The sequence below is a fragment of the Callospermophilus lateralis genome, unplaced genomic scaffold, assembly GCF_048772815.1.
Source record: "Callospermophilus lateralis isolate mCalLat2 unplaced genomic scaffold, mCalLat2.hap1 Scaffold_161, whole genome shotgun sequence".
In the NCBI taxonomy this organism is placed as follows: domain Eukaryota; kingdom Metazoa; phylum Chordata; class Mammalia; order Rodentia; family Sciuridae; genus Callospermophilus; species Callospermophilus lateralis.
In genome coordinates this window covers 747,141-760,345 of record NW_027512709.1, presented here as the reverse complement: position 1 = coordinate 760,345, position 13,205 = coordinate 747,141, and positions in this window count along the sequence as shown.

The window sequence follows — 13,205 nt, the reverse complement described above, 5'->3', positions numbered from 1 at the left end:
AAAATGTGAAACTTTCTGAACATTGACATGATGTCACAAGTGGAAAATGCCACACATGTCCTTTAAGCAATGGGTCAGAATTTTTAAAAAGTGCAGGCATTCTAAAAGTACTTTACAAATTACCTTTTGGCTATGTGCATAAGATAAAAATGAAACAAATGGAGAAAAGTTATTCAATAAGAATGCAAGTTTTGGAGTCATAATATCTTATCCAATCCTTCCTCTGTGTTTTATATTCCTATGGTTGCCTTGAGACATACCACAAACTGAGTGGTCTAGAATGACAAGAATCTATCATTTCAAAGTACTATAGGCTTGAAGGTTGAGATCAGGTGTTGATGGATTTGGTTCGTTCTGAAGACTCTGAACCTGCTTTGTGTCTCTTTCCTTCTTCAGGTAGGTAACTGGCCATCTGTGGTGTCCTTGGCTTGGAGCTGGTTAATCCCAATACATACCTTCATCTTTACATGAAATCCTCTTGGAGTGCATATCTTATCCAAATTTCTCTTTTTTTATTAGATGTCTACTATACTTCAGTATGACTTTTTTTCCTAATTACACTGCAATACTCCTATTCTAAATAGGATCATATTTTGAACTCTTAAGAGTTATGACTTCCAACATACTGATTTTGGAGGTACACATTCAACCCATAAGACTATAATTAGTAAACGTTAACCTTGGTTCAGGTTATTTATTTTGCATCCTGATATCCTCACCTATAACATGCATATGATAATAAAAAAACCTACTTTAAATGTTGTTGTAAGGGTTACATAAGGACTTATACTGAAGTACTTAGAATGGTGCCCAGCAGTGAGTAAGCACTTAGAAACATACTGTTTACACTTCTTAATGTAGGCAGCTATTTCTGGGAAAGTGGCCCATAGAGAAGTAATCTTCTCTTTACATTGTTTTTTTTTTTTTTTAGATAAAACATTGGCAATATTAAAACCCAAGTTTCTTAAAATGTCGGTTACTGGAGATTTTAAAAATATAAGATTTAGAAGCATATTGATTCTGCTATATAGTTAGGAATCAATTTATTTTTAAAAGCATAATAATTGTGTATGGAACCTGAATTAATACTGGGCAGAATATTCTGTGGCACAAATTTCCTCTTATTAACCAGGCAAATACCAGTAACCAGATTATTGAACCATATTTTGAATGTACTGAAATTTTTGACCCGCTTAAGTCTTTTGCTAAAAGTAATATTTTGTATAAATGATTAGAAGTCCAGATCACCTATGTGGCCCTCTATCTTCTATACTACAAAGGAAGAGTTTTAACTTGATAAAAGTTCCTCACATTGCACATGGGGAAATGCAAATTCATTTTTCATTTTGGGAAATTGGCTTCATGATTCTATTATTATATACAACCTATATTGCTAATATTCTATTGAGTATAAAAGCAAAATTATGCCTAACTCTCATGGCTGAACCAAGAAATTCTATAGGTTCTTAGGTAGACAAAGTCATATGGTCTACTTCTTGAATTTTTAAGAGAAGTTTTAAAATTCCAAAAGAAATTATTTTAATGATCATATTACATGATAATTGATAAGATAGATGCTGGGTTTTGACTATCCATTTTTCATTCCATTTGTCATATTCTACTGGTGACAGCATTTTTTAAGGAATTCCTCATTCAACATAGTGACCAATCATGATAAGATTGTTAGTCAAGGATTCCTACTCTTTCCATGATGCTCGGGGCATGACCCTATCAAGGAAAATTAGGTTTTCTCTTTCAGGACTAAGATTTTGAGATGAGAAATACAAGAACAAGAAGAAATTGGCTGAATATAATTCAGCCAATGATATGGGTGACTAATTCCTGATTCCTCAATCCAAGGTGTTGACTACCCTTTCCAGAGCTGGTTCTCTAGGATTCACTTCAGTTCTGAGGATTATCCAGTATCATATAAGTAATTGTTTTCTTGTGTTAGCTAGCTTCATGGCACATTGCTTGTTAAAAAACAACAACAACAACAAAAAAAAAACACATAAAAACAAAAACACTGAATGGTCAGAAATGGGATATTCAAGCCAGACTTTCTCAAACCATCCGCATCTAAATCATGTAGGATGCCTGTTAAAAATGAAGAATCCTAAATACTATCTCAGACACATTTATATCCAATCCTTTGGAATGGGCCTCAAGACTATCTAACTGAAGCCAGTTTTATAGCAATCTTTATAGAAACAAAATTGTTTTAGTCAGCTTTTTTTGCTGTTGTGACTGAAAGAACCCAACTAGAACAATTTTAGAGGAGAAAAAGTTTATCCAGGGGCTCACAGTTTCAGAAGTCTCCATCTAGAGAAGGCTGGCTCCATTCCTCAGGGCTCAAGGTGAGGCAGAACATCATGCAGTAAGAGGGTGGCAGAGAGAAGCAAGAGGAGCAGGAAGCACAGAGAAAGATGCCAGGCACCACATACAAATATATACCCCAGAGCCACACCCCGCAATGCCCTACCTGCTCCAGCCACAACCCACCTGTCTCCAGTTAACACTCAGTTAATCCCATCTGGGATCAATTCACTAATTAGTTTAAGGTGCTCACAAGCTAACAATTTTCCCTTTAAACCTTCTTGCATTTTCTCACACATGAGCTTTTGGGGAACACCTCACATGGAAACCATAACATAAGACTTGTTGGTTGTTAAGTTATATTCAAATTGGGGGAAAATCAAAAGGAAACAAAAATCAAAAGAAAATCAAAAGGAAAATCAAAATGGTCATATAGAGTGGGGCCAGGGACTAATTCAAATTTTGTGGCTTCTCATTAAGTATGTATGTTTTTATTATTGTTAATTAATCAAGACAACATATAAAATGCCTACTAGATTTAATATTATGGGACAAATTTTAACAAGCAGACAATAAGCAGAGAAGAAAAGACATGTAATAAATGGCCTTATAACCACAAAAAGTACATACAAATATAAAAATGAGATTTAAAGGGTAAATAATACTTAAAGCCATAACTATTAATTTCTGATTTAAAAAAATGTCCAATGAATACATAATCCAAGAAATGAAATTCTTTATAAATATTTTTGAAATGTTTTTATTTCTTTTAAACATATTACCATTATTTAAGTGGAATGTAAGTTCTATGTTTTTAAATATTTTAAATACATAATAAGAATAATAGTACTTAAATTTAGTATCATTGCATTTTAAAATCCTAGAAGTTGTTTGAAATTCTTTGCTCTATTTAGAAAGTGCACAGATCTAACTTTCTTAAAAATACCTTTCTTTTTTTATTTTGTGATCACTAATTTGTCCAATTAGCTTTACCAAGTAACTTAACATCCATATAAATTCCATTAGTAAAGTAAGTACAGTCACTTATTGTACTTAGCTAACTTGGGTGAATTAAAAAAAAAAGTTCTAGAATTAAATTTAAATGCACAATTCAAAAGATTTTGTCTTTTATTTTTCCTAGTATGTCGAATCCTCCATTATCAGGAGGTACATTTTTAAATGTCCATTTATTGGGAGAGGCTAATGACTATAAAACATGTTCATGTTTTTCAGAGATACACCTTCCATAAACCCATAGACCATGACATCCATTTATTTTGTACTTAAATTAGAACTGATTATTCCCTAATATTTATACCATCAACCAAGTTATATTTGTCAAACTTTAATGTAATATGACCCCAATTACATTTTAAAAAGCAAAATTGTGCACATTCTTTATAGTTCTTTTCATGGTAGCAATAAAATGAGATACTTAGGATTATGTGAAGCACTGCATTCCAGTGAGAAAAGAATTTAATTTAATTTTACACAGTGTTTGGGATTGTATGTGTGTGTATGTCCATGTCCATATATGCAGACATACAGTACTAGCGGAGTCTAACAATATGTAATCTATTTTAAAACATTGTTTACATTTTTTAAAACATTCCATAACTCCAAACACAAAATTTACTTCAAATATGTTCCCTTTTCCTATGTATGGTACTGTTTAACAGTTAAAAAGGATTTCAGTCTTTAAATCAGAATGTTGCAAAGAACAAGATGACAGGGAGAAGACATTACTTCTGTGTGTACTTGAGATAGGAAGATACCTCTTCGTTCTGAATTTTTTTCCCAAATTCTCAAACCTGTTTCAAATATGTTCTAGATTTTTCCACTCAAGGATGGAGAACATTAGAAGAGTATAAAAGGCAGGACTGCAGGTGTTGAAAATCAGTACTCTCCTGTAGTAAAGGCACATGCACCTGGTTCTGTGCTAGCCTCATTTGGTGTGGCAAATACTCCTTGGCCTGCCATTCCCTCTGCACTCTCTCACCTATGACTAGTAAGTGCCACTGGCCTGTTCATTTCTCAGCCATGACAGTTAATTAAGGAGATACTGGATGAAGGGCGATGAGGGTGAAGAAAAGACAAACATACATACATAGAGTTTGGCCAGGTGGGTAGCCAAACTGATGGAGTTTGACTGACCACAAGGTACCTCAGAATGTTTATTGTATAGATTTTGTTATCAAAAGGTTATTTGTGGGAAAGTTTTAGCAAAGCGGGCAATCTGAAGGATGCAGGATTGGTAAGACATTAGGGTCATCTTGTTATGCTCAGAATCCTCTATCCCTGGGAGTTGGTGCCTGAACTCAAGGAACCAACTAATAACTCTGACCCTTTGCACAGAATTTCCTCAGGTCAGCATCACCATAGCAAGAGGGCCATCTTGATCTGCATTTTTTTGCACAGGTAATTCCCTGCGCAAACACAGCCATGAGAGTCAGAAAGACCATGATTCAAATCACCACTCTCCACAAAGGAGGAGTCAGCCATTGTTGTTCATCTGAATATTAGGTAAGTGGATTTGTGTTGCTTTAGACTTAAATTGGAAGGTAAGAAACCCCACTTAAGAATAACTTTCAAGCCAGTGTAATGACACACACTTATAATTCCAGCAACCTGGGAAGCTGAGGCAAGAGGATTCACAAGTTTGATGCCAGGTTCAGGAATTTAGCAAGGCCCTCAAAAACTTAATGTGACTGTGTTTCAATATAAAAAAAAATAAATAAATAGTGTTGTAGCTCAGAGGTGAGACCACCCTAGATTCAATCACCTGTACCAAAATAAATAAATAAATAATAAAAGTACAAGTTACATTAGTTGTAATTCTGCAACTGCCCTCTTGCCATGGAGCTTATTATTAGTACACAAACTACTTTTACAGTGATTGTAAATGGGAGTTTTGCCTGCCAGTTACCTATTGATCAATGTGTGCATGAGACTTCGGGGGCAAGTATCACATGAGAAAAAAACACTGAGTAAAGAAACTTGAGATCCAAGCAATAATAAAATAATTGAAAGACTGTTTGGAATGAATGTGAAATTTGTAACTAGTATATAAAGAATTTAACATAATAAAAGAAAAATAATCATTAAAATTTATGAACTAACAAATATAAAAAGAGCAAATCATATCAAATATTTTCTATGTTTGCACTGGACTCGAACACGTTCATGTTTTCGATCAGCAACACGTTCATGTTTTCGATCAGAAGCTGAGAGCAACTGTAAAAATAGGGTAATCTCAGACTAGGACAATAAACACAAGACTGAAAAATGTTTTAAGGGGAAAGTGGCGGTTTGTTTCCCTTAGTTTTACAGGTACCATTTAGGTCCCCTGGATTCCAATATCACGTCAAGAGACCTTCTAACTAAGCTGGCAGTTCTTTTGGGGAATGGGATAGGGCATATATAAAAATAATAAGGATTTAAAGTATCAAAACTCTGAAAATAGGGGCTGGGGCTGTAGCTCAGTATCAGAGTTCTTGCCTATCATATGTGAGGCACTGGGTTCAATCCTTAGCACCACATAAAAGTAAATAAAGGCATGCTGTCCATCTTCAACTACAAAAAAATTTTAAAATTAAAAAACTCTGAAAATATATTCAATTCAGTAAAATCTAGTTATAAGTCAGATTCTGACAGGCTAAGTAAATAATGTACTATGATAAAATACTTTAAACATTTGTGATTTATGCTACACTGGAGAAATGAAATAATAATTTTATGACAGAGCAATAAATAACCATATTCCAGGAATTAGGTAATGATTAAAGGAAAGAAATATCAATCCAATTTTATAATACAACTATTTAGTTCCATAATTTAGAAATAATGCCTATACTAAGGTGTTGTAATAAGAATGAACCTAATATTTATACCCAGGTGGACCAGAATAAGCCCAATCAGCCTGCCTGCAAACACATTCAGTCAGAGTGATCAGTAATCCATTAGTTGTATCAGCAGATCCATAATTTTTTTCAGGTAACTATTTAAGTTATATCAGGTTTATCAAAAAATGTATGATTATTTCAGTTGTTTCAGAAAAACTTATCCTTGTTTTTAGGAGAAATGGGAAAGGCCATAAAAGGTTGGATTTGAAAAGAGGAATAATATTATAATTTTGAAACAAGATTGATAGTTCTCAGTACTTTTTGACATTCTAAATGTACAAATCTAAATGTCAACAGCTAATCATGGGTAATCTGCTATTAGTTTTTCTGTTTAAAAATACCAAGTTTTAGCAGCAATTTCTACTTCCATGTGCTATTAAAGGCACATTTCTGAAATATAACATAGCCTACCTATCAAAGAGTAATTTAAATAATTTATAAAGACAAATATTAAATAAAGCCAGTAATTTAAATGTTCTGAAACACTGGTAAAAACAAAATTTCATACAGTTATGAAATATAAAATTAGGATAAAATAAAAATATAATATGATAGGGGATAGCAAGTAACAATTTGCAGGGACATTTCAAATCGTATTTAATGTAAAGCTCATAGATATTGTTCATCTTAATATAAAATAATCAATAGACTGGACCACATACAATATATTAAAATTTAATTTTGTGATTTTCTCCTTTTAAAGGTGGCCCCATCAAATATATTTTTAAAGAGTAAGATAAAGCAATAATCAACAAAAAATACCTCACAATTAAATGTTCTATTATATATTACCTTAGTAATTTTGCAAAATATTTTAACAAGAAATGATATGGGCCTGAATTTGTAGCTCAGTGGAAGAGCATTCATCTAGCATGTGTGAGGCACTGGGTTTGATCCTCTGTACCACATAAAAATAAATAAATAAAATAAAGGTATTGTGTTGCTTTACAACTAAAAATATACAAAAAATACATGAATCTTATAGCTTTAAGGAATTAAGTCATAATAAGTCATACTATTTTTAATAAATCATAGAATAATCTTTTAGGGATTAACTAGAATCAAATATATTATGTACAGTTTCTGAGTAACAAATCATAAAATCAAGACTCAAATAGATAACAGGATTTCCACTTATTTATCAGTAAAACATAACAAAGCCAAATAATATTTATAGGGAGATTTAAAAAAAAGAATAGTGAACAATGAAAGATTCTCCATTTGCCATCCAGTTAAGATTACCAAACATGCAATGCAGCACATAATCAGCTCAAATTAACTGAAGCCAATCCAAATATGACACATATTAGAATTCACAAAGACATTTAAATTTAACATCAATGTGTTTCCTATGTTTAAAGAATTGTGTCCAATATGTAGAGTTGAAAACTATGATATATGAGACAATAATGACTAGGTAGAATGACAGATATGACTGGGTGTCAGACAGACAAGATAGAAAGACTTTTAATTTTTTTCTGGTGCTGGAGATTTAACCTAGTGTTTTGCACATGTTAGGCAAGCACACTCCCATTAAACTATACCTGCAGCCCAGGAAACTAAAATTTAAAATGAAGAGCATTAGTAAGCCATAGGACAACTTTTATTGTCCTAATAGGTGTATAAAAGTAAAAGAAGAAGGAGAGAAGTAGGGAAAGAAAAATATTTAAAGATATAACTCATAAATGTTTCCCAAAGAGATAGGAAGTATAAATTCACAAATCTGAAAAACTCAATGAACTCAATTAAAAAAAAAATAAAAAGAATTGAACTACACAGCCATACTACTATCACCAAGTGGCATGCTTAAAACCGGTGATTGATAGGAACAACCTTAAAAGTAGATAAAGTCATGTGTCATAAACAGAAAATAATAATAAAATGACAGAAACTTTTTATGTGGTGGTTTAGGATTTTCTAATCTCCTAATTTTTTAAAAATATTTTAATGCATTAAGTTTTACTTTATTTTGTGAAGTCCTATGGCTTTTGACAAATAAACACAGTTAGTGTCTGCTCTTATGGCATCATGTAAGACAATTTTATGACCCTAACAAATCCCTTCTTTTTTCCTTAGTCAGAACCTGCTCTAATCCCTATTTCACCTTTCAGAATCACTGTCATTTCATCTTTTCCATGATTTTGTCTGTTCCAGAATGTCATATAATTGAAACTATGTAATATATAGCCCTTTCAGCCTTGGATCTTTCATTTATTAAAATTAATTTAAGATAAGTGCAGTGGTGAACACCTGTAATCCCAGTGGACTGGGGATGTGGCTCAATGGTTAAGTACCCCTGGGTTCAAAACCTGGTATAAAAAAAAAAAAGATCGATTTAAGAATCAGCTATGGTATTATATGGATTGATAGCTACTTACTTGATATTGCTTAGCAGTGGAACCCATATGGATACATCAAGTTTGTTTATAAATTGATTTGTTGAATGTCACTTTGATTTTTTGCAGATACTGATGATTATGAATACAGATTCATTTACTTATAGGTTTTGGTGTGGGCATAAATTTTCAAATCAGTTAGGCAATTACCCAGGAATGCAATTGCCAGGTCAGATGACAAGACTGTAAGGTGATAAGACTTTCAAAGTGCTTGTACTAGCTGCATTTTCACCAATAATGATTACTATTCTCTATGGCTTCACTCATTAGCAATTGATATTGTCTTTTGGGTTTTGGCCATAAATATGTAATGGTACACACCATTTAAATGTTCCTAATGCCAAGTAGTATTTACTATCTTTTATATGCTTTTTTTTTTCTTTGCCACATGCATAGCTTCTTTTATGAGGTTTCAGAGCCTTTGTACACTTTTAATTCAATTGTTGTTTTCTTTTTATTGATTTTGAAGTGTTCTTTGTATTTCTTAAAATACAATTACATTTTATAGGTGTTTTGCAAATATTTTATCTAAGTCCTTAGCTTCCCTTTTCATTTTTTAATATAAATTAAAAAATTTTTGTAGTTGTAGATGGACAGAATGCTTGTATTATATTTGTTTATTTTTATGTGGTGCTGAGGATCAAACCCAGTGCCTCAGGTATGCTAGGAAAGCACTCTACCATAGATAACACTTTTTGTATTTTACCCATAAACTCATCACCAAGCACAAGGTAATGCAAGTTTTCTACTACATGTTCTCCATGAAATTCTATAGTTTTGATTTTATGTTTAATTAAATGATCTATTTTATTTAACATTTGCTGTGCTGGAAATTGAACATAGGGTCTTACATATTCTATCACTGAACTACATCCCCAGACCTTTGATCTACTTTAATATAACTTTTGTGGGAAGTATATATTTATTTTTTCCAAATGAAATTCCATTTTTCACTATATAATTTATTGTAAAGTCTATTATTTCCACTGTATGTATTTCATATCAATAAATTCCTTAAACAGTTCAAACTATCATCCAAAATAAATTAACTTCAATTCACCAAATTGTTGTATAATAGAGTATATCATATTTATCATGGACAAAGTCAAAATTAATAGGCAGATGATGAAAAGAAGATGTTTATATTATCCAAAACTGACAAAGGTCTAATAATTACAACCTAAATTAAATTCTTACAAATCAAGAAAAGAAGGGCAGAAAACCCAACAGAAAAATAGTCAACATTTATTTGCAGAAAATTCACGGAAGTGATATCTCAAACTATTAAATTTAATATTGAATGTGTTCCTTAGAATAGCCATGAGATATCACTACACTAATTTTGAATAAATTAAAGTTGGATAATGACAACTGTGTGGGGATACGACATTGTAATCATGCTATTGTTTGGGTCTTGAATGTTCTCCAAAGATGCACAGATCAAAGCCTTGGGCCCTTGTGGTGGCACTTTTGGGAGGAAACAGAACCTTTAGAAGTTGGGGCCTTATGGCAGGACCTTAGATGGTGGGGTTGTGCCCTCAACAGATAGAGTGGGACTCAGCCCTTCCTCTTCTTTCAATTTTATTCCCTGGCTGATAGGTGAGTGGTTTTGCTCTGCCACACACTCCTGCCATGAGGTATTGCCCCTCTGAGGCCCAAAGAAGTAGGGCCAATTAGTCACAGATTGGAGCCTACAGAACTGTGAGCTAAAATAAACCTTCTATACAAGTTGATTAGAGAAAGCGATTTTCTTATAGTGATGGAAAGCAAACTAATGCACCCTGTATTTCAAGTTGCATAGTGTTCTGGAGCAAAATCTGGAAACTACTAAGTAAAACTTATTGTGTGGACAGCTTAGGATAGGACTTTACAGTCCTATTCTTGTATTATTTAAAGTAACTCTAACAATTGTAGTTTAAGTAAGTTAAAAGGTACTCTGGGTACCCTTCATTGGAAACTACCAATTATGTTACTCTAATTGTACAAAAGGCATGAGATAGCAACTTTAATGAAACAGCAAAAGAAAAAGAGTGAGATGCATAATGTAGTGCCATCTATATCAGTTCAATATTGTACTCAAAATACAAACATAGTTTGCAAGAATACATAGGAGCCATGAGATACATGTTGCTTGGGTAGGGAAAGAAGGCACTGAGAGTGGAATATGAGAATCAAATGTAAAGAACAACTAGAAAGTATAGAAGGGGCAAGAAGGAATGAAAGTAGGTATACTCTAGAAAGCAGTGTATGTGGGGTGCCCAAATGCAAAGGCCTTGTGGTGTTAATGCACCTCTTCAGGAATTCAGCCCCATGTTGTACTTTGAGATGTTCAGCACAATGGAACTGTGTAGGGGGTGGGGGATACAAACCTAAAGATCATGGGAAAATAAACCATACTCTTTGGCCCTGGCACTCTTACACTTTAGGAGTAGCAAATCATACTCTGGTATTTTGGATATTTTCCAACACGAAACTTAGTCCTTAAGATGAAAATTATTTGCTTAAGGATTATTCGTCTTTTCAAATATATATCATTCAATAGCTGTGCCAGAATTTGACTTTATATTAATTTAGAAGTTCAATTTTTTGTTTGGAGAAAAGTGTTAACATACTTTAAGGCCACAGTGGAAAAGAGCATAGGCTTTTTACTAAGATTTATGTCCAAGTTTCACATTCCATTCAGTAACTTCTTGTGAAAAAAGCCATATTCCAGTGTTCTCAGATGGTTTCATTTTCAGTCAAGTGCTGTGAAAATAAATGAGAAGTTACCTGCTAAGACTGTGCACCTCAATAAATGCTAATTCTCTTCATTTATTTCTTCTCAAGTTGGATGTACTCTCATGGACTGGTGACCATTATTTTAAACACTTCTATATTACTAGAGCTAATATTTTGCTATTTCAAGTTACAATGTGGCAAAATTAAAATTAAAAGGAATATGTTAGTGGAGAAAAGCAATTAGATAGAGTTTCTCATGGTCAATCATAACTCATCTTTTCAATTTAATTTTTTAATTTTCTAGGGCTAGGAATAAACTTATCTACGATAAGTTTACACTTTAAACTTTAAGTTTACACTTTAAACTTATCTAAGATAAGTTTATACTTTTTTCCTAGAGTCTGTCTAGTAGACTTCATTTTCAACATCTAAAAAAATATTTCATTACTAATATATGTATATATAATATATTAGTATATTTGATATATTTTAGCATGTTATATCTAAGCAGTTTCTATCTAATGAACATGTGGATAAGAAATAAAAATAAATTAATTCATTTTTGAATATGACCTTTTAAGTAAATTCCTAAATACCTTCCAAAGAGCTTTTATTATTTTCAGTTTTCTTAACAAGTGTTAGTATCTATTGTATTTATATTTATTATATTTCTATTTGTTAACTATTAGTTTATTTAATTAGTAGAGTTCATTTTTTATGAGTCTTATATGTACAGAAAACTATGTCAATGAGAACAGAGAGTTCCCATAAGTTCTCTTCCTCTGTACATAGTTTCCATTATTATTGCCATCTTATATTAGCATAGTTCATTTGTTACAATTAACATATCAATATTGATATGTTAATATTATTAGCAAAAGTCAACATTTTTTTCAGGTTACATTAATTCTTATATAATCTTCATTTTAAATTTACAATCTCAATATTATATTGAGTTTTCATCTCTCCTTAAGGCTCCTCTTGGTGATGAAATTTTTTTAGACTTTCCCAGTTTTTGATGACAGTTTTGAGGAGAACTTGCCAGTATATTGGAAGACAACATTCTATCAGAATTTATCTTACAGTTTTTTCATGGTTAGACTATAGAGCTAGCTAATTGAGAAGAGGAACACAGAGATAAATTGCCATTGTCACCACATCATATCAATGGTACCTTCTATCAGTATGATTTGTCACTGTCCATGTTGACCTTGATGACTTATTGTCTGGAGATATACATATTAGCATTCAAGATAAAGTAAAAAAAAAGGCCAAAGAAGAAGAGCAGTCTTTTGAGAATTTTAATTCTGTTTTCTCTGTTTATATCTCTTGGGTCACATTTTGCTCTTTTGGTTTTCATCCACATCACCTAGGCTAGTCTCTGAGTCAAGTTTTCTTAACTTCAACAGTATCAATATTTTGGGTCAGATAATTCTGTGTTGTGGAGGATCACCTTGTATATTGTAGAATTTTATCAACATTCCTGACCTCTACCGGATACATGACAGTAGTACAGCCATTATACTCTGTCCCAGATGTGACAATCAAAAGTGTCCCTAGACATTGTTAAATGACCTGTGGAGAGAAAAATTAACCCAGTTGAGTATTAATACTCTGAAGTATTATCTGTTCTTATGGTTGGATGTGGTGTCACACAAAAGCTCATGTGTGAGACAATGCAAGAAGGTTTAAAAAAGAAATAATTGGGTTACAAGAGCCTTAAACAAATCAGTGAATTTATAACCTAATGAGATTAATTGAGTTGGTAACAGAAGGCAGATGGAATGTGGCTGAAGAAGGGTGTGGCTCTGGGGTATATATTTGTATCTGGCAAATGGAGATCTCTTCTGAATCAGCATCTAACTTTTTCACT